Genomic DNA, 26,404 nt, shown 5'->3' with positions numbered 1-26,404 from the left:
TCACATATTACTTTGCTGCCAGTGCCCTGAAAGGACCCCAGGTGCTGCACCCACTGTTGCCTGCCCTGTGGCATAGTTGGTAGGATGGCAAGTAGTATCACCAATCATTTACAGAGGCATGGAGTGAACTCGAGTCCCAACTTCTCAGGAGAATGGGCTTGTGACAATTAGCATAATTGGGAAATTGTTGAAAAATACCTATAAAAAAAAAGAAAAGAAAGAAATAGAAGGTAGAAGTATCACTGAAATCAGGAGGAAAACTCCTTAACACCAATGTAGCATTAAGAAGCAGGCATTCTCTTTATTACGGCACTGGGTACACGGGGATAGCTCCACTCAATGTGCACACCATGTGCTGCATCATCTAAAGTTTATATTGCTCTATCATATACATATGCATTAAATGTCCAGAAATGATTATACATATTCATTCTATTTCTTAGAACTAATTATTACATTTACATAATCATTACACATGCGGTCTGAGTCTCTGGGAGTCTCTGGTGGTCCCTAGTGGTGTCAGAAGAGGTGTCACTCAACATCTTGCCATGAACTTTGCTCTACTTTTTCATACATGGTCTCAACTTGGCCTGCTTCCTTGTTTGAGAAAAGCTGTCTTGGTCCTAATCTTGGCTCCAACCGGCTTCTGCTGGTTTATCTGTACTTTCTCAGGATGTATCAGTCCCAGCTGCACCTGTGTCCTTGGCTATGTTTGTCTGAAGCTCCTGTTGAGACTCCTTCCTGTCCAAGCTGGTAACAGTTCCCCCATTCCCCCCTCCTTTGAGACTCTTTCTTGTCTGGAGCCTTTTGGTAACAGTTCCCCCCTTTGAGACTTCCAAAGTAAGATCTCAAGATCTCTTTGGGAGTCTCACCTAGATTGCATAATTCTGATGATACTTTCGACCTTCAGGTACACACAATTGGGTACAACATAACATAATTAAAGGTAAACATTGGATCATAATACAGCACAAAATGCACACCACAACTATGGCTATAATTATTACAAACAATTCTTTTAACCAGGTTGAGTTTGGTAGCCATGAAGTGAAACAATTCCACCCTGAGGAAGAGGACTTCTTTTGTTTTTCCCACTCCTCTACTGCTTTTTCAGTTGAGGTTAGTACAATATTCTGACTATCCTAGAGGGGTGCTTTTAAAAGGAAATCCTGTTCCCCTCCCAACATTACCTGTGAACATATCCAGCAGTCTGACACATGCAACTTCTTTGCCAATCGTATTTTTTGCCTCTTCGTAAAGATTTTCATGGTTTCTTCCCTGATTGACTGAACAGTCAGTTAACGTCATGGCTATCCCAATTAAAATACTAATAATCTGTTGATTAGTTCTCATGCTTGATTAATCAATTAACTCTTAACTTTCTAATGTAAAAGCAAGCAAAAACTACAAACAATTCAGCAATACTTCCAGGGCCCGAAACAAGCAAAACTACAAATAATTCAATAACATTCCCAGCTCCTGGGCTTCAAATTATTTTCTGCATTCTTATTTGAAGAGGATTCTTATCTGATGGAATGACCTTCCATTGAGGTTCTTTCAGCAGAGTTGGTGGCTTAACTCGAGTGTAATGAACCCAAGGTTCGATCCCTTCTACCTTGAGTGCAGTGTAAGTAGTTAGGAGTACCTGGAAAGGTCCTTTCTACCTCTCTTATAAAGGTTTGGAGTTCCACGTTTTTACGTATACGAAATCTCCGGGTTCATACTGATGGACAGGAGTGTCCAATGTGAGCGGTCCTGTCAAAACAATATGCCGTCACAGAGCCACAAGGACTTTCCCTAAAGAAATCAGATATAACACTAAATCTGTTGTTCCCTTTACATGTATCTCCCCTGGAATCAACGGCGCTTGGTATGGTTTTCCATATAATACCTCATAAGGACTAATCTTACTTTTTGATCTTGGCTGTATTCTGATTCTTAAAAGAGCCAGTGGAAGGGCCTGCGGCCATCTTAAAGAAGTTTCCTGACATATCTTACTGAGTTATTGCTTTAAAGTTTGATTCATTCTTTCCACCCTCCCGCTCGATTGTGGTCTCCACGGGGTATGCAAATCCCACTTGATACCAAGAATTTTGCTTAGCCGTTGGACTATATTTGCCACAAAATGCGGCCCCGATCAGAGGACATTCCTATTGGTACCCCGAATCATGGTATTATTTCTTTGAGCAATATTTTAGTTACTTCCCTAGCTTTATTGGTGCGACAGGGAAAAGTTTCTGGCCATCCTGAGAAGGTGTCAACTAATACCTTAAGATATCTATAACCGTCTTGCCTTGGTAATTCAGAGAAATCAGTTTGCCAATAATCTCCAGGGGAACTTCCTTGCTTAGTGGTCCCCGGGGGTGGTCTTTTCCTGTTCATAGGATTAATTTTTAAACAAACAGGGCACTTTGCCATTGCAGATTTCACTATTCCAGTCATTCCCACACATACAATCGAATTTTGAAGATTAGAAATCATAGCTTCACTACCCCAGTGTGTTTCTTCGTGTCTCTTTTTTATAATTTCAGTCATTATCTGCTGTGGAACAATGACTTGTTTTGTAGGAGTTATTAACCAGCCCTCTCCCTTTGGGGTTGCTTTTAACAGTGATGCTAATTGTTGATCTGCCTCACCGTAATTAGGTTTCAGATTTGGGAGCTTCACCTGTTTTACTGGTACCAATGCAAGGATGCCTTGTCCAGCCACCTCTTTGGCAGTTTTATCAGCTAATTGATTAACCACATTTACTGTGGTTTGTCCAAATTGATGTGCCTTACAATGCATTATTGCCACTTCCTTAGGTTTTTGAATATTCTGTAGAAGCTGGAGAATTTCTTCCTTGTATTTAATAGGTGATCCTTGAGCCGTCAGCAATCCTCTCTCCTTCCAGATAGCCCCATGTGCATGGACTACCCCAAATGCATACTTTGAGTCAGTCCATATATTTACCTTTTTCTCTTCAGCTATTTTCAGGGCTTGCTTCAATGCTATCAATTCCGCCTTCTGGGCTGACGTGTTAATGGGTAGGGCCCCAGCCTCTATTACCTGTGTCGTGGTGACCGCTGCATATCTGACCATCCGTTTCCCATCTCGCACAAAGCTGCTACCATCTGTAAACAGCTCCAAATCAGGATTAGTTGACGGTTCATCTCTTAGATCTTGTCTGCTTGAATACACGTGCTCAATGGTTTGCAGACAATCATGGTGCAAGGGTTCAGGGTCCCTTACTTCTGAGTTCAAAAACATCGCCGGGTTGATTGCTGTGGTAGTTTTCATTTCCACATCATCCTGTTCCAGCAAGATAACTCGATATTTGAGCATACGGCTGGGAGACAGCCAATGTCGCCCCTTTTGTTCTAAGACAGAAATTACCATATACGGAACATATACTACGATTCTTTGTCCTACCATTAATTTTCTAGCGTCTTGGATTAAAAGAACAGTTGCAGCTACAGCACGTAAACACCCTGGTCATCCTTTACTCACACTGTCCAATTGTTTGGAGAAATATCCCATAGCTCTTCTCCACGTTCCCAATTTCTGAGTCAGCACATCCAAGGTGAGATGTTGTCGTTCATGTACAAATAGCTCAAAAGGTTTAAACAAATCAGGCAGTCCCAATGCAGGTGCTGACATCAGGGCCTTCTTTAGATCCCTGAAAGCCACTTGGCATTTGGGGGGCCATAATATGTAATTCTCATTTGACCCTTTCAGAATTTCATACTACATACATACCTTTCAGAATTTTACTAATAGCCCATAGCTGGGAATCCACAGTCGGCACCATCCGGCCATACTCAAGAATGCCCTCAGCTCTCATGCAGTTCTTGGTTCTGGAGTTTGGCAGATTGCTTCTTTTCTGTCAGTTCCCAGTCTTTGTTGTCCCTGTGAAATCTCAAGACCTAGATAAATCACAGTCTCTTTCCCTACTTGAGCCTTACTTTTTGTCACACGATATCCTCTTTGTCCTAGGAAATTCAACAGGCTTATGGTCATCTGTAGGCACTCTCCCTTAGTCTCCGCAGCCAACAAAATGTCATCCACATGCTGCAGTATTGTTCCTTCCAGATTTTCCTTTTTCCATGATTCCAGTTCCTTGGCCACTTGATTGCCAAATATTGTTGGACTGTTTTTGAACCCCTGAGGTAACACCGTCCAAGTAAGTTGGGTTTTAAGTCCGGTGGTGGGGCTTTCCCATTCAAAAGCTAATATTGCCTGACTGTCTAGAGGTATGCAGAAAAAGGCATCCTTGAGATCAAGTACAGTAAACCATTTATGGTTCTCCTTCAGGGATGTCAGCAAGGTATATGGGTTAGCCACCACTGGGTGAATATCTGGAACAATCTGATTCATGGCTCTTAAATCCTGAACCAACCTATATTCCTTGCCATTTTGTTTTTTTATTGGTAATACTGGGGTGTTATATTCTGATTTGCAGTCTATCAATAATCCATAATTCAAAAATTTAGTTATTAATTCTTCCAACCCTTTTCTAGCCTCCCACTTAATAGGGTACTGGTTTTGTCTTACCAGTTTAGCTCCAAATTTTAGAACAACTTTCACCAGTTTCGCCAATTTAGACTGACCTGGAATTCAGCTAGCCCATACAACTGGTATTACTGCATCCTCCACTTCAGCAGGAATCTCTTCCTCCAGTTTCTGCGTGCTCTGCAACATAAAAATTCTCGCTTCCACAGCTTTGGCTTCAGGTATTAGTAATTGCACCTCTCCATTTTTAAAGATTATCTGTGCGTTTAACTTATCCAATAAATCCCTACCCATCAAGGGCATCGGACATTCAGGCATATCTAAAAATTAATGAGTCACCCATTGTTTTCCCAATTTAAATTTCAAAGGCTGCAAAAAGGGCCGATTTTCTTGTTTCTCTGTAGCACCAACAACGCTTACAGTTTCATGGCTAAAGTTTCCTTTACAAGTATTAAGTACAGAGTAAGTGGCTCCTGTATCAACTAAAAATTCTACTTCATCATTTCCCAGCCTCAGTGTAACCAGGGGTTTGGCTGGGGATGATTCCCCCGGTCCCCTTCAGGATTCATCGTTTAATGTCATGAGGTTGATGGCTCGCAGGGCTGGGTCTGACTTCCCAGCCTGAGGATATTCCCTCTGCCAATGCCCCCTTTCTCTGCAGATTGCACACTGATCTTCCACAAGTCGGGGGTGCACAAAAGGAGGCAAATTTCCCCTTCCCCTAACTCTTCTCACACCTTGGTAACTCCCCCCGCTCCCCTTGTGCCTTCCCTTTCTATAGGCTCTTTCAGGAGCCCTGGTTAAAATAGCAACCACTCTCCCTTCTCTCAGGTACTCCCTCTGAACATGTCGCATTTCTCTTTCCTTTTCCCTATTATTAAAAGCTCTCCAGGCCACTTCTAACATTTTTCCCAGATCTCTCGAATCTGCCCCTTCTAATTTTTAAAGTTTCCTTCTTATCACAGAATCACAGAATCGCTGAGGTTGGAAGGGACCTCTGGAGATCATCTAGTCCAACCCCCCTGCTCAAGCAGGGTCACCTAGAGCACATTGCACAGGATTACATCCAGGCATGTTTTGAATATCTCCAGAGAAGGAGACTCCACAACCTCTCTGGGCAACCTGTTCCAGTGCTCTGTCACCCTCACAGTCAAGAAGTTTTTCCTCATCTTCAGATGGAACTGCCTGTGTTTCAGTTTGTGCCTGTTGCCTCACGTCCTGTCACTGGGCACCACTGACAAGAGTCTGGTCCCATCCTCTCGACACCCTCCCTTCAGACACTTGCACACATTGATAAGATCTCCTCTCAGCCTTCTCTTCTCCAGGCTAAACAGGCCCAGCTCTCTCAGCCTTTCCTCATAAGAGAGATGCTCCAGTCCCCTAATCATCTTTGTAGCCCTTCACTGGACTCATTCCAGTTGCTCTATGCCTCTCTTGTACTGGGGAGCCCAGAACTGGACACAGTACTCCATCTATGGCTTCAGCAGGGCTGAGGAGAGGGGGAGGATCCCCTCCCTCGACCTGCTGGCAACACTCTTCCTCATGCACCCCAGCATACCATTGGCCTTCTTGGCCACAAGGGCACATTGCTGCCTCATGCTTAACTTGGTGTCCACCAGCACTCCCAGGTCCTTCTCTGCACAGCTGCTTTCCAGCAGGTCAGCCCCCAGCCTGTTCTGGTGCATGGGTTTATTCCTCCATAGGGGCAGGACCCTGCCCTTGCCTTTGTTGAACTTCAGGAGGTTCCCCTCTGCCCACCTCTCCAGCCTGTCCAGGTGTCTCTGAATGGCAGCACAGCCCTCTGGTGTATCGGCCACTCCTCCCAGTTTTGTATCGTCGGCATATATAATGTCTGGAGCCGATTGTCCCATAAAAATTGAAGCTAGCTGCTGTGCTTCCTCTGGTTTCTCAGGATCCAGTTTGGTATATTTTCTGGCAATAACCTTTAATCGTTCCATAAAAGCAGATGGGGATTCAGCTGGTTCTTGTTTGACCCCATATAGCTTAGATCAATTAACTGCTTTTGGCATACCATGTTTTACACCATACAATATCCATTTCTGATATCTTGTTAAAAGTCCCCGAGGTCCTGGCTGGTTAGGAACCCACCCCTGGTCTGTAGCAGGAAAATTCTGATCTAGCGTTCTCTGCAAATCCCCACCAGCATGTCTTCCTTCCGCCTGTTTCCGAGCAACATTTAATACCATCTTCTTTTCAGTACTATCCAGCAGGCTGTTTAATATTACCTGCAAATCATTCCAGTCTGGATCCTGAGTCCTAATTATAGTTTCAAACACTTATGCCACTTTCTCCGGATCCTCTCTATAGTTCCCTGCTATTTTCTTCCAGGACCTTGAATCCGTTATAGAGAAAGGCACTTTAACTGTCACAGGTCTGGTATTTCCAACCACCTGCTGAAGGGGAGCCTGTAAAACCTCCCCCACTTCCCCTTGTCATCCTTTTGTTCTCCCCGTAATCGGGCTAAATCCTTCTGCCTCTTCAGCCTCCCCAACAACATCCTCGACATCCCCCCCAACATCTGTCGGGGGGACGACTGACAACTCCACATCCTCTTCCTCCTCCTGTTCACACCTTAAACACCTCTTTCCAATACTACAAGCAGAACAACATCTTTTCAACTTTCGACCCTTTCTCTCCTTCTCTAGTGCTAGTATCATTGGATCCTTTGGAATCATTCCACAATCTTTCTGCCACTCAGGGTGGTTTCTTAATGCGAAAAACAAATCTACATACTTTACTTCATCCCATTTCCCCTCTCTTCGGCAAAACAACATTAATTATAATATAGTACTGTAGTTCACAGTTCCATTTTTAGGCCATTTTTCCTGATCTTCTAAAGTATACATTGGCCAGCAATGATTACAGTATTCAATTAATTGTCCTTTGGTAAGAGTACCTCCTGGCGGACCTGCCGCCTCTTTCCAATGCTTTAAAATACATCCCAGGGGTGAATCTTCAAAATCCCCCCCTCTTTCGACGCTTGGTTACCCATAATCACAAAATCCACAAAACAAAGTCCAGTAATGTTCCAAATGTCAAATTACCACACAAATCGAGCAATTCGGGACTCCAACCCGCCCTGGTGGGACTTCAACTCACAATTGTAATTCAATCCACAATTCGGGACTCTAACCCACCCTTGTGGGACTTCAGCCCACAATTGTACACAAATACCAACCCGGGTGTTCCAGAGACTGGCAGAACTATAACCTTACCTTCCCCTTGAGCTATCTCTATAGCCCAACCCTGTGGGGCTTTCGCCACATCTGATGGGCAGGCAACCCAACCTTTTAAAGAAAGGAATGCCTTTACCTTCCCAGGGGTCTTGCTCAGAGCTCTTCGGTCCGGGGATCGGAGGTTCTCCCTGAGAATCCCTCGGTGCTGGCTGGAGGTCCTGCGATCCCACGGATCCGTCGAGGTTCAGAAGCAGGGTCCCATCTGGGTCGCCAAAACTGTCGCTGAAATCAGGAGAAAAACTCCTTAACACCAATGTAGCATTAAGAAGCAGGCATTCCCTTTATTACGGCACCGGGTACACGGGGGATAGCTCCACCCAACGTGCACACCGTTTGTTGCATCATCTAAAGTTTATATTGCTCTATCATATACATATGCATTAAATGTCCAGAAATGATTATACATACTCATTCTATTTCTTAGAACTAATTACTACATTTACATAATCATTACGCACGCGGTCTGAGTCTCTGGGGGTCTTCTGTGGGGGGTCTCTGGTGGTATCTAGTTGTTGGGGTTTTTTTAGCATTAAGAAGTTCTTCTCCTGATTTGGGTGACAGAAGGGCAACTGAGTTGTTCCTGTCTTTGAAAATTGAACAACTGCAGAAACAGTTACAGGAGGAAAAGGAGAAAAGACAAAAGTTGGGAGAAAAGGTCAAGATGATGCTTATGCAGGCTCCACGCCCGCCCCCCAACATGGTACAGATTAGGAAACTAATAGTATCCCCTGAAGACTGGGACGGAAACATCTGGGCTGATCCTGATGACAGCGAGCCAGGAGAAGATGACCCTTTGTTCCCCTCAAATCCCCCGACTATGAAGCTAAATCCATTGTTAAAACCCAAGGAAACAAGGGACCTCGAGGTGGTGCTCCACAACATACTATGCAAACCACTCCCTGGGATTCCTTACAATTGACAAATTTGCAAGAGAGAGAGAGAGCAGAAAAACAGCTGAAACAAACTGAATACTTGTGGCAAGTCTGCCTAAGTGGCGGCAACCGAATAATGCTGAGCGAGGACGAAGCAAACAGCTATTGGGGTCCGGGAGTTTCCTTACATTTAGGACCTGACTCTGCAGATATACCCCATTGTATCACCAGTCGAGTAGCTTACTGGGCTGGAGGAACAGGCACAATGGAGCGAGGTGGACCTTCCATAATCCCCATTACAATTATAAGTGAGCTCTCCACAGCCATCACAAAAGCTGCTTACATACAAGCCATGCACCAAGGAGGACGCGGTGATATCCCAATATCTGCTATAGTAGATTCGGCAGTGTTAAAACCACTCATTAGAGGAGCCCTGGCAATTCCTAAACCCTATTTAATTACAAATTAGGATGAGATAAGAAGAGACACAGAATACAGTGAAAGACTAGGTGATAACAACACCCCCCCCCCACATACTCCCTCACAGGCAACTCCCTACATGGGCAGTATTAATGCATGGCATTGTTAACCACAGCCGTGAAATGGGCTGGGAAGATCCATCAGATGAGAACAGGAACCTGAAGTCCCGTGGAGGAGATCGTAGGGTGAGACCAGTGATATCCCCATGGGGAACAGAAACTAGAGCGAAGGGAAGTAAACCTAAAGACCCACAAGCAGAATCTCGAGAATGGAGAAACGGATTGCAGAGGAAAGCCTTAGCCCTAGGCATTCCCAGAGTCGCGATTCAAGGTCAGTCTACTGGCATTATCTTGAGTCTGACTGAAGCATTCCAGAAACGAGATAATGGCGAAAGGAAGGAACGTACTTTGACTGCTTGGGCGCCAGCTCCCAGAGAGAGAGAGAGACAATCCCTTCCTCCCCCTTAGGGAAGAATTGCAGGGCATGAAGCAAAAAGGCAAGCAATGCCCGGAAGGCAATTGGGTCTGCCTGTCCAGCAAGTGGAGGTTTATCAGTGGATAAGTGATAATGGCCCATGTATCTTGATTCCAGTCGGTCCTCAATGACAATTGGTGAAGTTTTTAATAGATAGGGGAGCACAAATTTCAATACTAACACAACAAAATGCCAAGAAGATGGGTGTGCAATCCGGATGGCAAAGAGTTAAAATTACTGGTGTGAACAGAGCAAGTGTTGTGTGCCAAACTGCCAAGGTTAATTTATGGCTCCCAGGTGAGAGGCGCATGTTGACTACTGGCTTTGCAGTTAAAGATCACAATGAAAAAAATTTGTAGGTTTTGCTGCTTTAAATGGATGAACCTGGAGCCTGCCAGACGACAGTGCGTGGTCCTTCAGCTCAGACTTCGACTCCAACCCCAGTAGAAATAGGGAGGCTGCAGTGAGTGTACTTCACGCAGCCCCTGCACTCCCTGATTCAAAAATTACTAGCATACTGCAATATCCAATTTCTGCTGTGGCACAAAATGGAATTTCTGAAGCCACAGCTGACTTGGAGAAATGACAGATTATCTCCAGAACCCACTCCCCATGTCTGGCCCTGTCTGGCCAGTTCAGAAACCAGATGGGAAGTGGCATTTGACAACTGATTATCGGCACCTGAGTGCTGATACAGCCCCACTAACAGTTGCTGTACCAAATATTGCAAACTTAACAGCCGCTTTACAAGCAGCTGCATACCCATGGATGGTGGTGCTAGATGTGAAAGCTATGTTCTTTATGGTCCCCTTGCAGGAGGAGGATAAAGAGAAGTTTGCTTTCACTTGGGAGGGAATACAATATACCTTTAACAGACTCCCACAGGGGTATGAACATTCACACAGAATTGCTCATGCCGCACTGGCTAAGTTTTTACAGACAATCTCACTCTCTCAAGATGTGAAACTGTACCAATATATAGATAGGAAGCTACTGGTAACAGTAGTGCAAAACATAGAATTAGTGCACGATGGATTTTTCCTTCTTTTTAAAGGGGTAACCTGTCCAGAAAACCCCACCGAGATGAGTCTATTCTACCTTTTTGTTTTGCAGCATCCAACAAGATGAGAAGAAGAACCTTTCCCCCCAGCATAAATACCTCTGCTGTTAAAAAGGATGAGAAAAAGCTATCCCCACAGATTTCAGAAATCAGACCCTATGCCATCAAATATGTAAGCCAACAATGGGTCCTAGTCAACCCTTCCCAGTCACTCAAGCGAGTAGAATTATGAATGCAAATTAATATCTCTGCTGTAAAGCCCACATGCTCACAATTCCTAAGCACATCCTATGCAGGATGGTCATCTTGGCTACATGGATAAATCCTCACCTCCCCAAAATGAACACAGAGAGATGCAACCAGAATTTTAGGGACTGGACTGGGAGTCTTGAACAGCATAGATGCGGAAGTGCTCATAAATAAACTAAGCACCGCAACGGGTGATTGAAATAAATTGGAACACCCACTACGATCTTCCCTGTTAGCATTGAGTACTAATCAATGGCTCCTGTCCGACATATTGCCTCAGTGGGAAAGGATTAATGAAAAGGACCACCAAGTGATTGTGGATGCACTTGGTGTAGCCCAAGATAATGTTTCTCTAGCTCTTAGTTGTATCCAAGCTCAACTCTGGATGTAATCTATGGCAGCAGCAATTATAAGAGAAGGCGAAGAGGCACCTTACCCACTGAAATTCGAAAGGTAATTTGTGATAATGCAACTAAATTTGAAAAAGACTCCCAACCTTGGTGGCATTTAGTCCATTTTACTTATGACCCCATCAACAATAAGGCCACAGCCTTTGTCTTAACAATATGCAATGCTTTGGTATACACCATATACCCAATCATTGTGCTGGGATTGAATCACAATGGCACTATACACTATGCGTTAGAACTTCGAGTATGGGCCTAACAAAACGGAAACAAATGGCAAACCGTTGATGTTAACGCATGTGTTGTACGGGAACAAGGATTTATTTGTGAGAGGAATACCACCAAAGCCCAAGACATTTGTCTTGACACAAAATGACCTTGTCATTTTGAAAGAGATCCAGATGAAACCCCTGAAATTGTACTTGCATATCTGGGAAAAGGACGTGTTTGTATGAGAACCCTTTGTGATTTTATACTTGGAGATAACATTACTGTAGATACAAGCAAGCACTCAAACATTTGTTTGTAACTTTACTGAAATTATGGGATGCAATTTTAATTATTCAGCTCCTGTTACGTCTCATCAGTTGTTACAATCTAATTATATATTAAATTGAGATTTATTGCCTACCCCCATCGGAATGAAACTTACACTGGTGAAAAAACTACTACAACACGATGACCTGTGTCAACTGCTGAAAGGCATCCAAAACAATGGACAAAGAACCCTAATCACTGTTTGTCACGATGCAGAAGAGAGGCGCCATGTTCTGGAAAGAGTGAAAAAAGATGGAGAACATCATTGGTGGGAAACTCTTCTCGGATGGTCACCCACAGCAATGGGAAGTTTTAATCTCATGCTCCATCCAGTCGTGATTTTACTAACTCTGACGTTATGATGTCTATTGCTTATAATCATATTGTATGCAAAGGTTTGCTACGCGATAAAACAACCTGAGTTCAACCACCCAAGACATACAAATTAGTACATAATTAATAGCAATACTTTATGCTAAAAACCCTTTGCTTGCTGCGGACCTGTAAGCACATAAATTATCAATACACTAGTTATGGCACACAGGCAATAGGTGACCCTACCACCACTCTATGAAGGGTAAGATGAATTGACTATAGTCACAGGCTGGAATGTGACCGTGTGCTTCCCCCACCCCCCGACCTGACCTGCTAGGGCAGGGGAAAGGGCTCGTTTACGAAGGTAGGCTGCTGCAGTGGCCGTTTGGGCTGGCTTTTCCCGCGCGCGGTTCTTTTCGCTGGTGGTGGCGGTGGTGTTTTCTCTTCTTTCTTTTACTTCCCCCACTCTCCGCCGTTTCTTTCTATTGTTCTTTTATTATCGGTAGGCCGGCCGGCCCCGTGCCCTCCCCCCCCCCAAACACCCTCTCCCCTTTCATCGTCTCCTGCTTGCTCCCTCGCATTCCCTTCAATGCCCGGCCCCGGCCGTTCCTAAACCTCGTGGCCAGCACGTCGCTAGGGGCTGAGGAAGAATCCCTGACCCCAAGCTGACCGGCGTCCCGAGGCGGCAGCGGCGGCAGCGGCGGCAGCAGGGGGGGGCCCCCAGGGCCCCTCCCTTCGCCTCTCTCCCCAGCAGCGCCCCCCCCCCCCAACCGCCATCCGCGCAGGCGCACGGCGCCCGCGGCGGGGCGGGGCGGTGCCGGCCCGCCGGGACCTGCTATCTTGGCCGGGCGCTCGGGGAAGCAGGTGCCGCACGCGCCCGTCGCCCGCCGACAACCCGCGACAGCGCCCAGCCCCCTCCCCCCCCTTCCCGCGGCGACCGGACCTCGCTGGGAGTCCTGCTGCGCTCGCTCCTTCGCAAGGTAGGAGTCCCGCGATAAGGGGAGGGTGCTCGTGCGCGAATCTGCGCCGTTGCGGGCACTGTGTGTCTGTGTGTCTGTCTTTCTCTGTCCCCCGGCACTACCACCCCCCCGGCCCCTCTGCCTTCCCCCCCATTCATTGTCGCCTGCTCGCTCCCTTCGCTGGCCGGCCCCGACCGTTGCATTCCGAAGCTTCGGGAACGGCGCGTTGCTGGGGGCTGAGGAAGACTCTTGGAACCCCGCACCGCCCCCCCTCCCGGCCGCCGCCCAGGGACTCGCGGGCTTTTTCTCCGGGCGCTCAGGGAAGTAGATTCCACGCCCGCGCGCGCCACCCTTTTCCGCCGACATCCCCCCCCCGCCCCGCACGGCCCGCCACACGGGGAAGGGCGTACCAGGCCGGCGACCTGCAGCCCCGAGGTGGGGGGGGCCCGCAGGGCAGAGGGTGCGGCGCGACGAGGTCGACCCCGAGCCCGCGCGCCGGAACCGTTGGAAACGGCCGTCCCCGTCCCGTCCCCGCCGGCCGGGCCTTGACGAGCGGAGCGCCGCCCCGGGAGAGGGGCACCAGGTCTACCACCCCCCCCCCCGAAGGGGTGGGGGGAGCTCCCGCGACATCAGGTCTACCCCGGGACCCGCGCATTCGGGCGGGCGCCCTTCCCGGGGAAACGGCCGCCAAGCCTCCCGCCCCGGTATACCGGCAACAGGACTACCTGCCAATGCCGGGGGGCGGGGGGAAGGAAAAAAAAAGTAGGCAGAGAGAGACACCAGGTCTATCCCCGGACCCGCGCTTTCGGGCTGGCCCTCGGCCCGGCGGATCAGTCGCCGCGACCGGAGCGGGCGAGCGGGGCAGCACGTCTACCCCGCCGCAGGCCGGAGCGAGCGTGTCCCGCGCGGGCGCCTGCCCGGGGAAGGGAAGGGGGGGTGGGAGGGAGAGCAACACCACGTCTACCCCGCGGCCTGCCGCGTGGCAGAGATATGGGCCGGAGGTCGACCCGCTGCTTCTGCCCGCCTATCAGCCGCCGCTCGTGGGTCACCAGGTCAACCCGCTCCCGAGCAGCGGAGGGAAAGGGAGGAAAAAAAAAAAGAAGAAAAAAAAAAAAAAAAAGACGGGAGCGATTGACTGAAAATCAAGATCAAGCAAGCTTTTGCACTTCTGCTCCACGGGAGGTTTCTGTCCTCCCTGAGCTTGCCTTAAGACACCTGCGTTACGGTTTGATAGGTGTACCGCCCCAGTCAAACTCCCCACCTGACGCTGTCCCTGGAGCAGGTTGCGCCCGGCACGCACCAGGCGCTTGGCGCCAGAAGCGAGAGCCCCTCGAGGCTCACCCCCCTGCCTCACCGGGTAAGTGGAAAAAACGATCAGAGTAGTGGTATTTCACTGGCGGCCGGGCCACGGCGCGGGTCGCGCACGTGCGGGGCCTCCCACTTATTCTACACCTTTCATGTCTCTTCACAGCGCCAGACTAGAGTCAAGCTCAACAGGGTCGTCTTTCCCTGCTGATTCTGCCAAGCCCGTTCCCTTGGCTGTGGTTTCGCTGGATAGTAGGTAGGGACAGTGGGAATCTCGTTCATCCATTCATGTGCGTCAGTAATCAGATGACGAGGCATTTGGCTATTATTAAACCATGGAACATTCCATGGCACCTTTTCCAAGTTGGGCTTGGTAGGCGGCCCGTCCGCCCAAGTCAAATTTGGTGCGCATCATCTGGGGACTAGATCCCGTGTCCCAACTATCCAGGCTCAACCACAAGGGAGCCAGGCAAGAGCAAAATTCAGCGGTACAGAAGACAGAGCAAGCCCCATGTTGTCTGTGTGAAGAATTTTACTGTTTCCTTCCGAAGAAGGGCTTTGTATATGCAAAGTCACAGTATATAAGTCAATCAAAAATTACACATCCTTACCTTTGCTTGTAAAGATGTGGAGTATGTCCACCGAGGACAGGAGTGCCCTTTGTGAAAAGAGTCTCGCTGTCCTCTTCAAGCGGCTGGTAGAGAGTCCAAGGTCGGCAAGGAAACTCTCATTGCCTTTATACCACTTCCCTCTAGCGCCAATTGGGAATCCCACGAACTCCACCTCTTCAGTATTAGTCATCTCCTTCACTTGTTCTTCCAGATGTTGATATTTCCGGATTTTCTCTGCTGTGGCGTCACCTAGAGATGACAACCCACTTTCGTAGCGAACAGTTACATCCACTACTTTCGCCCGGTGCCCTTTCACTACAACCAAATCTGGCTTAAAGAGTTCATTGTTGTTATCCCTGAGGTTTGGTTCATTATATACCAACCACCCCAGTCTCTTGGCTTCTTCAGCCAGCATTCCACATAAGATGTTATGCCTACGAATCCGGGCCTCTTGAACCACCTGGCAGTATCCGATAATATGGGAAGAAGTTTCCCACTCTGCAGGACAATGCCTGCACCCCTTTGGAACCCCTTCTCCCAGCCCCCGTGCCAAATACTCCCTAGTGGGATAGACATTGGCCCGCAGCTGTATTGCTGTTAATAGTTTTCTGTGGGGAATACTCCGATAATGAACGAGCCAATCATTACTGATGTTGTCATTTTCAAAGTTCTTTATACCGCAGCCTTGTGATCTTAGATTGGCCCAATTTTCTAACTCTCTTTTTCTCCACTTGCTAGGAATTAGATAGATGACTTTGGGTGATGGCATCTCCCATTCAGATGAAGCCTCGCCGCCTCCCAATACAACTGGAATTGTCATTGGGTGTTCTTCTCCGATTGATGGAATCTTATCAGCCCTTCCTCCAGCGGTGATCCATACTTTATCGTACTCTTTCTGGATCCCCTCTTCGAGAACAATAGTTCTCGTGATGTTATCGGAGGATTGGGCAACTCGATGCAACCGGCGAGCCTGCATATTTGGAATTTGGCTCGCCAGCCGCGCAATTCCTAACCCGCCATCGCTTGTGTTGGCATATAGGATGGTGTCACATGTGCTGGGAGGTAAGCTAAGCCAGCTCTTCACTGCCGATCTAATGGCAAGGTCCAGGGTCTGGAGGTATGAGGCGTTCACTCCCGCATGATCTGCCACATACAGCACCCATGGGACTGCCTACCTTTTTAAGATTTCTGCCCTCTGCAGTGGTTTTAATGGGGCTGCCCCGATGTTCTTCACCCAGGGGTCAAGCTTTTCTTTCAGCTCTGGCTTCGAGAGTCCGACCCAAGGGTCTGCTCCCAGGCCCAAATATTTCTCGGAGCTGCCGGGCTCAATTAGATGGAGTTGAGCCCCTTCAATTTCCCACGGGTCACAGTTATTAACTGTATAAGAATCTTTTGTGGGCCTTATCATGAACCCGTGGCATTTCTTAGCTTGCACCTTCAGCCCTGTAGCATGACAGAATTCTTCCACCACTTGGATATTCTTCTGCATGCCCTCCCATGAGTCGCTCAGCAGGACCAGATCATCTGCGAATGCCAATGATGATATAGAGCTGCTACCATATTTAAATCCTTCTTTGATCTCTTCTAGTTTACATAATAATGGGTCTACTGCTAAATTGACTAGTAATGGGGACATCGGATCACCTTGCTTCACCCCGGTGAGGATCTTAATCTTTTCAGAACAGGTTTCCCCTATCTCAAGCCTGGTTGCACAGTTGTTATATGTATTGGCGATGATGTCAAGTATATGACCATCAACGCCCTTCTGTCTGAGGATCTCCAGGATGTGATGGTGATTGACCGAGTCGAAGGCTTTCGCCAGGTCCACGAAGACGACTGCCAGCGTCTCGTGATCTTTCTTGGCGTGCCTGATGAGCACTTGCAGGAGCTTTAAATTTTCTGCACAGCCTGGGGCTGCAATAAACCCTCTTTGTCGGTTGTTAATCGGGCAGGCTCGCCGCAGTCGTGCTGTTAGGATCTGTGAAAATAATCTTAAGATTACCAACCCGATGGTAATAGGCCGCCAATTGTTTATGTCATCAATTTTACTCGGATCCGCGGATTTTGGTATTAGGATTGTTCTGCATTCTTTGATCCCATCAGGGATCCTTCCAGCCAGCAGCCATAGGTTGAACAGTTCAGCCAACTGGCTCCCCTGAGGGTCCTTTTTAATAACGTCCCTCAGGGACAGGCCGTCTGGTCCGGGAGCGGAGTTCTTATTCATTTCGGTGATGTTCTTCAGGACCTCCTTTGCGGAGATCATTTCTTTGAATGCAGAGTTTTCCGCTATTCCAGCACTCCGGAAAGCACCCAAGCCAGCAAATGGGGATCCCTCTTCCCATTTCCTCCGAAATGAGCCATATAGCTTGCTCATTGGAAGGGGGCACTTCAGTGCCTCGATGTTATCCAGAATGATACCAGCGAGCTTCTTGTGATCTATCTCAAGGAGCCGCTGGTATCGCAGGTATAATCCCCTTCTCACTGCCCTGTTCGTTATCCATCTCCTTTCCTTCTTCACAGGTGCGGGTTTTACTTGGTGCTTTCTTCTTTGTTTCAATTTTGTTGCGGCGATGTGCCCTGCCAGCAGTGACAGCCACTCTTTTGCCGACGCTTCAATGATTCTCCGGGCGTCCTCGCCATCCTCTACAATCCTCTTGTATGCAACCATTTGGCTTGTCAGTAAGGAACCTGCCCGTATCCTCTCTGTTATAATCTTTCTATATTCTATTCTTATCCTCGCATTCCTTTCCTTCTCTGCCGGGGGCTCCCCACTGCGCTCTATTGCTGCTCTCCTAGGTGGTGCCGCAGTCTTTGCGCTAGCCGCAAGCTGCCGTCTTTTGTCACTGATCTGCTTCACCGTTTTTGTGGGCAAATGCTCCCTGATCAGTTTGTTAATGAAACGCTCGGTCTTAAACTTCTCTTCCAATTTTAGCAGTAGAGCCGTCTCTTCCTCTGTCCAGCAGCTCTTGTGCATTCCTCGCAGGCTTTTTTCCTTCGGTCGAGTTGCTTCAATCCGCTCCAGATTTCTAGTTAGTGGGTGCATAAGTCTTTTATGCTGTGATATGCCGCTCTTGGTTTTAAATTTTCGATTACATTCCCCACAGTGCCATATTCCAGGTTCCTCCGGGGCTTCTTCCTGATTCTGAGTATCTGGAGCTCCCTGGCATTTCGGGAAGTGGCAGGCAATACTGTGGTGTTTGATATTTGTCCTCCCACAATGGGAATGCTGAAAGAGAATTTGTTGCTGACCATGGGCTCTCTTGAGATGATTGACTAGAGCTGCAACTTTCCCCATCCTGATACCACAGCAAGGACATGCTGGATGTTGATCTGGGATCTTCACGACTGGTGTTCCCACATCAGTTGTTCCCCCCATTGCATCAAGGATGGGATTTATAGTATTTATTGGTAGAATTGCAGGGCCGGAGGGAGTTCTTGGTTCCATGTCTATCACATCTTCCTCTGGTGCTTTTTCAGCCCCGATCATTGGTGATGATTCAACAGGTTCCAAGGCCTCATAAACCTCTGGCAGTTCTTTAGTGCAATTGAAGGTCGGGTTGGGACAAGTCCCTTCCCAACCGGTCACGTCCGAGTTATAAAAGGTCAAATTCTGGGTTAGGTGGACCACCTCCTCTGGTGTTATTCTCGCAGGGCATGCCCTTGCCATTTCCTGGAGGATTTCCCCTGTCTGGGTGGCCACTGAGACATAGTTCACAACCGAAAATTTTATCAGGTTGTCCAGCATGACTGCAGGGGTTCGGGATATAGCCAGATGAACCAGCCCCCAAGTTCACCTGATATGCCTTATGTTAGCCCTCAGGCCAAGGGCTTTGGACTCACGGCTACTTTACTAGTTCATGGTCGAATAAATTTTGATTCACCTGGTATTACTATCAAGTGGTCGGTGATTCCAGTCGATAGGGAGGAAGCAACTGTAGCACCGAATAACACACTGGGGCAGAGGCCAACTTCGTTACCCACAAATGGGCATCCAGCGGGACCACGAGGAGGTGTGACCTCTGCAGCTAAGCCCAGTTAGTAACTGTGGCCCCGCCTTAAGAGAGTCATAGTTACTCCTGCCGTTTACCCACGCTTCATTGAATTTCTTCCCTTTGACCTTCAGAGCACTGGGCAGAAATCACATCGCGTCAACACCTGCCGCGGGCCTTCGCGATGCTTTGTTTTAATTAAACAGTCAGATTCCCCTGGTCCGCACCAGTTCTAAGTCTGCTGCTAGGCGCCGGCTGAGGCAGGGCGCTGGCCCAGGGACCCCGGTGTTAGAGAATATTGAACTGAAGCTGTCTAGAATTAATTGCTTAGCATACCTTGCTTAGCATTAGTAGCTAAATTTGCTGAAGCCTTAGGCCTCAGGCTGTGAACTTGCTGTGAACTTTTACTTAGATAAGTAAAAGGGGGCCCCAGAGCCAGTTCAAGCTGGAAGGATAAAGAAGTTACACGGACAGCAGGAGTAGCCAACCTTGAAGATAAGAAGCAGCCTGCCTAGAGACAATGAAGGGGCCCAGTGAAGAAGGGGAAGACCCCAGACCTAACTATTACTATTGGTCCAAACTATCGCTTAAGGGGTGGGGAATTTAGATTGTAAGGGTATAATTGCCCAGGGATTTCTTTGTTCGGGGTCCCTCTTTGGAGGCACCCAGCTCGAGCTGTAATTACCTCACGTGTATCATTAAATTTTATTTTTCTTCAATCTGACTTCGAACTTCTGCCTCAGCAGGAACCTAGGGTCGGACCCTGTTATGGAGGCCGGCGAGCCTGATTTTCCATAACAGGGAGTTCCTGTCCAATCGATGGAATCTTATCAGCCCTTCCTCCAGCAGCGATCCAGACCTTGTTGTATTCCCTCTGGATCCCCTCTTCGAGAACAATAGTTCTCGTGATGTTATCAGAGGACTGGGCAACCCGATGCAACCAGCGAGCCTGCATATTTGGAATTTGTCTCGCCAGCCGCGCAATTCCTAACCTGCCATCACTTGTGCTGGCATATAAGATGGCGTCACATGTGCTGGGAGGTAAGTGAAGCCAGCTCTTCACTGCCGATCTAATGGCAAGGTCCAGGGCCTGGAGGTATGATGCGTTCACTCCCGCGTGATCTGCCGCATAGAGCACCCGTGGGACTGCATACCTTTCAAGATTTCTACCCTCTGCATTGGCTTTAATGGGGCTGCCCCGATGTTCTTCATCCAAGTGTCAAGTTTCTCTTTCAGCTCTGGTTTCGAGAGTCCAACCCACGGGTCTACTCCGAGGCCCAAGTACTTCTTGGAGCTGCCGGACTCAATTAGATGGAGTTGAGCCCCTTCGATTTCCCACGGGTCACAGTTGTTAACAGTATAAGAGTCTTTTGTGGGCCTTATTAAAAACCTGTGGCATCATTTTCCAGCTTGCACCTTCAGCCCTGTAGCATGACAAAACTCTTCCACCACCTGCAAACTCTTCTGCATGCCCTCCCACGAGTCACTTAGCAGGACCAGATCATCTGCGAACGCCAATGATGATACAGAGCTGTTGCCATATTTGAAACCTTCCTTGATCTCTTCCAATTTACATAACAATGTATCTACTGCTAGGTTGAGCAACAGTGGGGACATTGGATCACCTTGCTTCACCCTGGTGAGGATCTTCACCTTCTCAGAGCAGGTTTCCCCTACCTCAAGCCTCGTCGCACAGTCAGCGATGATGTCAATTATATGATCATCAAGGCCCTTCTGTCGGAGGACCTCCAGGATGTGATGGTGATTGACCGAATGAAAGGTTTTCGCCAGGTCCACAAAGACAACCACCAGCATCTTGTGATCTTTCTTGGCGTGCCTGATGAGCACTTGCAGGAGCTTTAAATTTTCTGCACAGCCTGGGGCTGCAATAAACCCTCTTTGTCGGCTGTTAATTGGACAGGCTCGCCGCAGCAGTGCTGTTGAGATCCGTGAGAACAGTCTTAAGATTATGACCCGATGGTAATAGGCCGCCAATTATTCATGTCCTCGATCTTACTTGGATCTGCAGATTTTGGTATTAAAATCATTCTACATTCTTTGATCGTATCAGGGATCCTTCCAGTCAGCAGCCATAGGTTGAACAATTCAGCCAATTGGCTGCCCTGAGGGTCCTTTTTAATAATGTCCCTCAGGAAGAGACCATCTGGTCCGGGTGCGGAGTTCTTATTCATTTCCGCGATATTCTTCAGGACCTCCTTTGAGGAGATCATCTTCTTGAATGCAGAATTTTCCGCAGTACCAGCACTCCGGAAAGCACCCAAGCCAGCAAATGGGGATCCCTCTTCCCACTTCCTCCAAAACGAGCCATATAGCTCGCCCATTGGAAGGGGGCACTTCAGTGCCTCGATGTTATCCAAAAATGATACCAGCAAGCTTCTTGCGATCTATCTCAAAGAGCCGCTGGTATCGGAGGAACAAACGCCTTCTCACTGCTCTGTTCTTCATCCATCTTCTTTCATCTCTCACAGGCACAGGTCCTGCTTGACGCTTCCTATGTTGTTTCAATTTTGCTATGGCGATGTGCCCCGCCAGCTGTGACAGCCACTCTACTGCCGACGCTTTGATGACTCTCCGGGCGTCCTTGCCATCCTCCAAGATACTCCTGCATGCGATCATTTGGCTTGCAGGCAGGGAACCTGCTCGTATCTTCTCTGCCATAATCTTCCTATATTCCATTCTTATCATCTCCTTCCTTTCCTTCTCCACCGGGGGCTCCCCACCGCGCTCTATTGCTGCTCTTCTTGGCGGTGCCGCTGTCTTGGCACCAGCCGCAAGCTGCCGTCTTTTATCACTGATCTGCTTCGCCGTTTTCGTGGGCAAATGCTCCCTGATCAGTTTGTTAATGAAGCGCTCGTTCTTAAACCTTTCTTCCAACTCTAGCAGTAGAGCTATCTCTTTCTCTGTCCAGCAGCTCTTGTGCATTCCTCGCAGGCTCTTTCCCTTAGGTCGAGTTGCTTCAATCCTCTCCAGATTCCTAGCTTGAGGGTACATAAGTCTCTTATGCTGTGACATGCTGCTCTTGGTCTTAAATTGCCGGTCGCATTCCCCACAATGCCATATCCCAGGTTCCTCTGGGGCTTCCTCTTGACTGTGGATATCTAGGGCTCCCTGGCACTTCGGAAAGTGGCAGGCAATACTGTGGTGTTTGATATTTGTCCTCCCACAATGGGAGCACTGAAAGAGGATTCGTTGCCGGCCATGGGCCCTCCTACGATGGTCAACTAGAGCCGCAACTTTCCCCATCCTGGTGCCACAGCAAGGACATGCTGGATGTTGATCTGGGATCTTCACGACTGGTGTTCCCACATCAGTCGTTCCCCCCACGGCACCAAGAATGGGACTTACTGCATCAGTTGGTAAAATTGCGGGGCTGGAGGGAGATCTTGTTTCCACGTCTACCACATCCTCCTGCAGTGCTTCTTCAGCCCCAGTCATCGGAGGTGATCCAGCGGGTTCGAAGACCTCATAAACCACCAGCAGATATTTAATGCAATCCCAGGTCGGGTCGGGACAAGTCCCTTCCCGACTGGCCACGTCCGAATTATAAAAAGTCAAATTTTGGGACAGGTGGACCACCCCCTCAGATGTTACTCTCACAGGGCAAACCCTTGCGATTTCCGGGAGAGTTTCTCCCATCTGGGTGGCCACCGAGACAAAGCTGACAACCCAAGATTTTATCAGGTTGTTCAACATGACTGTGGGGGTTCTGGCTATAGCCAGATGAACCAGCCCCCAAGTTCACCTGATATGCCTTATGTTAGCCCTCAGGCCAAGGGCTTTGGACCCACGGCTACTTTACTAGTCCGCGGTCGAATAAATTTGGAGTCACCTGAAATTACTATCGAGTGGTCGGTGAAGCCAGTCAATAGGGAGGAAGTAACTATAGCACCAAATAACACACTGGGGCAGAGGCCAACTCGGTTACCCACGAATGGGCATCCAGCGGGACCACGAGGAGGTGTGACCTCTGCAGCTAAGCCCAGTTAGTAACTATGGCCCTGACTATTTATGAACACTGCAGTACGCAGGCCACCTTTTCCGGGTTGGGATTGGTAGGTGGCCCGTCTGCCCGAGTCAAGTCAGGTGCGCGTCATAGGAGAACGGAAGCAACATCTGCGTCAGATGGAAGTGCCGGAATTAGGGGCTGGTGCAGCCGATGTTATTTAGGCTGCCCGATCTTACGCCCCACAGATGTGCTAAACCTCTCCAACGTCTCTCCAGCTCACAACCAAGGCAAAGCATAGACGGGGTACCAATGGTTCCGGAAGACTGAGCAGACTCACCGTCTATGTGAAGAATTTTACTCTGCTTTGGAGCCAAAGGTTGGCGGCATGCCTGCTCTGTAGGGTTAGAGGCAGGCGGTAGGCTGTCAACCACTTGGTCCCTGCTGTCTCGCTAGAGGCCAGAGGACCTCACAGGGCCCGCGCCCTGCTACAACACCTGGAACGCACGGGCGTTGGCTCAGGGGGACCACTGGATAGGTCTCCCCTGACCACATCGCTCAAACAGCCAACGGGGCTGACAAGCAAAGCCGTACCCACCCCATGGACGGCATGCCGTGTCACGTCTGGTAATTTGGTTGGTTGACCTGTTCCCCAGGCAAGTCAGAGCCAAGTCGGTAACGATCGTCGGGACCGCCACCACGCCCGTTTATTGAAAATCGCCACTGGGCCGGTGGCTTGAGAGGGGACCGGGAAGCTTTTTGCAGGCCAATTGGGTCCCCCCTTTACTGCCGAAGATCGAAAGGATACTTCGACAGGGCGGAGGCAACTAGAAGTCACCACCATCACATCCTGGGAGAGCTGCGCCCTTAGTTCCCCCGGTAGGGGTATCCGGCGGGGCCACGAGGAGGCGTCGCAGCTGATTCGAGCCCAGTTAGTAACTAAGAGAGTCATAGTTACTCCCGCCGTTTACCCGCGCTTCATTGAATGTCTTCCCTTTGACCTTCAGAGCACTGGGCAGAAATCACATGGCGTCAACACCTGCTGCGGGCCTTTGTGATGCTTTGTTTTAATTAAACAGTCAGATTCCCCTGGTCCGCACCAGTTCTAAGTTGGCTGCTAGGCGCCGGCTGAGGTGGGGTGCCGGCCCGGGGACCCCGGCTCCCCCCTCGTCGCCGGCAGCCGAGTGCGCACGGGGGCACCCCCAGCCCCCGCGGACGGGTGGAGGAGGGGGCGGCGGCAGCTGCTGGGGCTCGGGGAGGAGGGAGGGAGGGGGCGGGCAGTGCCCGCCGCAGCTGGGGCGACCCATGGGAAGGGCCCGGCGCGCGTCCAGAGTCGCCACCGCCGCCCCGCGCCCGCCCCCACCCACCCGGGGGGCGGGGGGGACGGGTGGGGCGCACAGCGCCACGTCCAGCCGTGGCGTGCGCCCAGCCCTGCTTCACGCCCCAGCCTGACCGACCCAGCCCTTAGAGCCAATCCTTATCCCGAAGTTACGGATCCGGCTTACTGACTTCCCTAACCTACATTGTTCCAACATGCCAGAGGCTGTTCAGCTTGGACACCTGCTGCGCATATGGGTACGGCCCGGTGCGAGATTTACACCTTCTCCCCTGGATTTTCACGGGCCAGTGAGAGCTCACCGGACGCCGCCGGAACCGCGACGCTTTCCAAGGCGCGGGCCCCTCTCTCGGGGCGAACCCATTCCAGGGCGCCCGGCCCTTCACAAAGAAAAGAGAACTCTCCCCGGGGCTCCCGCCGGCTTCTCCAGGATAGGTTGCGTTACCGCACTGGACGCCTCGCGGCACCCATCTCCACCACTCCGGATTCAGGGATCTGAACCCGACTCCCTTTCGATCGGCTGAGGGCAACGGAGGCCATCGCCCGTCCCTTCGGAACGGTGCTCGCCTATCGCTTAGGACCAACTGACCCATGTTCAACTGCTGTTCACATGGAACCCTGCTCCACTTCAGCCTTCAAAGCTCTCCTTTGAATATTTGCTACTACCACCAAGAGCTGCACCTGCGGCGGCTCCACCCGGGCCTGCACCCCAGGCTTCAAGGTGCACCGCAGCGGCCCTCCTACTCATCGCGGCGTAGCCCGCGCAGCTTCCCATCATCGGCGACGGCCAGGTATGGGCCCGATGCTCCAGCGCCATCCATTTTCAGGGCTAGTTGATTCGGCAGGTGAGTTGTTACACACTCCTTAGCGGGTTCCGAATTCCATGGCCACCGTCCTGCTGTCTAAATCAAACAACACCTTTTCTGGGGTCTGATGAGCGTCGGCATCGGGCGCCTTAACCCAGCGTTCGGTTCATCCCGCAGCGCCAGTTCTGCTTACCAAAAGTGGCCCACTAAGCACTCGCATTCCACGGCCCGGCTCCACGCCAGCAAGCCGGGCGTCTTACCCATTGAAAGTTTGAGAATAGGTTGAGATCGTTTCGGCCCCAAGACCTCTAATCATTCGCTTTACCGGGTAAAACTGCCACCCGTGAGTGCCAGCTCTCCTGAGGGAAACTTCGGAGGGAACCAGCTACTAGATGGTTTGATTAGTCTTTTGCCCCTATTCCTGGGTCGGACGACCAATTTGCACGTCAGGACCGCTACGGACATCCACCAGAGTTTCCTCTGGCTTCACCCTGGCCAGGCATACTTCACCATCTTTCGGGTCCTAGCACGGATGCTCATGCTCCACCTCCCCGACGGAGCGGGCGAGACAGGCCGGTGGTGCGCCCTCGGCTCTGCCTCCGCCTCGGGATCCCACCTCAGCCGGCGCGCGCCGACCCTCACCTTCATTACGCCACGGGCTTTCGAGCAAGCCGCTGACTCGCGCACATGCTAGACTCCTTGGTCTGTGTTTCAAGATGGGTCGGGTGGGTAGCCGACATCGCCGTGGACCCCAGGCCCCCGAGTGCAGCTGCACCCTGCCCGGCGGCGCGACGAGATCGGGGCGCACTGAGGACAGTCCGCCCTGGTTGACAGTCACGCCGGGGGCTGGGGGGCCCGTCCCCCGGACGAGGGCCCCCCTCGCCGCTGCCGCCGAGCGACACACGCCGCCCCCCGCCCCCGCAAGCGGGGGTGGGGAGAAAAGCGGCGGCGGCACCGCCAACGGGGTCCGGGAGGCCGCCACAGGGGAAGGCGCGGCGGCAGTCCTCTCCCTTGGCTCTGGGATTCAGTGAGAGCTGCTGCCTGGGGGCTGTAACACTCGCTGCCGCGTGGTGGCGAGCAACCTGCCCATCAGGCTTTCCCAGCTGACCTGGAGCCGGTCGCGGCGCACTGCCACGGGGGAAATGTGCCCGACAGGGGCCGGCTGCCGGCCGGGCGGTGGTCCCCAGCCCACCCCTGCGAGGGGGGTGGAGGGGAGGCGGCGGCGGGGATCCGCTGAGACCCGAGCAGGCCAACCGAGCCCGCCGGGTTGAATCCTCCAGGCAGACTGTGTG

At 50.2% G+C, this 26,404-nt stretch overlaps 1 protein-coding gene across 1 annotated transcript in view; it reads right to left on the bottom strand.

Annotated features, from left to right (window-relative positions):
• Nucleotides 1-26,404, bottom strand: part of LOC136996447 (guanylate-binding protein 1-like) — a 124,183-nt gene that overhangs the window by 80,587 nt on the left and 17,192 nt on the right.

Source organism: Apteryx mantelli, unplaced genomic scaffold (assembly GCF_036417845.1).
Source record: "Apteryx mantelli isolate bAptMan1 unplaced genomic scaffold, bAptMan1.hap1 HAP1_SCAFFOLD_40, whole genome shotgun sequence".
In the NCBI taxonomy this organism is placed as follows: domain Eukaryota; kingdom Metazoa; phylum Chordata; class Aves; order Apterygiformes; family Apterygidae; genus Apteryx; species Apteryx mantelli.
This window is presented reverse-complemented; position numbering and strand designations above follow the sequence as displayed.